The sequence below is a fragment of the Taeniopygia guttata genome, chromosome 4 (assembly GCF_048771995.1).
Source record: "Taeniopygia guttata chromosome 4, bTaeGut7.mat, whole genome shotgun sequence".
Classification (NCBI taxonomy): Eukaryota; Metazoa; Chordata; class Aves; order Passeriformes; family Estrildidae; genus Taeniopygia; species Taeniopygia guttata.
In genome coordinates, this window is record NC_133028.1 from 41,522,858 (window position 1) to 41,523,446 (window position 589).

Below are 589 nucleotides of genomic sequence, written 5' to 3' on the forward strand. Positions count from 1 at the left end.
CTGGGTTTACAGTGATAAACCGCATCAGAATAACCAATAAAATCTGCCCTGTTAATAAGCTCTTCCACACACTGGCCATAAGCCACAAATATCCTTCCCTGTAACAAAACCGGTGGCAGTTCATTAGTTCCAGCTAATTCCATGGCAGGAGGGCAAAGGCAAAGCTGGATCGTGATCCCCCAGGTTTGTTTCCCAAGCACAGCGCTACCAGGTGTGCTATTGGCACTACAGGGTAGGACATCTGTGTTAACAAGAGGCAGCAGAGAGAACTGAAACACACAGCAGGTTTAAAACCTACAAATATCCTATTTACAGGATAATAGGATAATAATTTTACCCCGTAAAAATGCCTGCTGATGGAAATTAACTAAGAGGGTTCTACTAACTCGTAGTGACCTAATGGAGACTTTAAATGCTGAACGCTGATCTGCTTCCCCAAGTGCAAGCGTGACCAGTTTCTGAGGAAAGTCACGGCTTCGGTCCGTGTGTTCTTTCAGCACAAGCTCTCTCACTGGGACGCAGGGGCTGCGGGCACGGATGCGCAGCCCCGGGCAGCTCTGCTCTGCCCGGCGTGCCTTCCCTTGCTAAA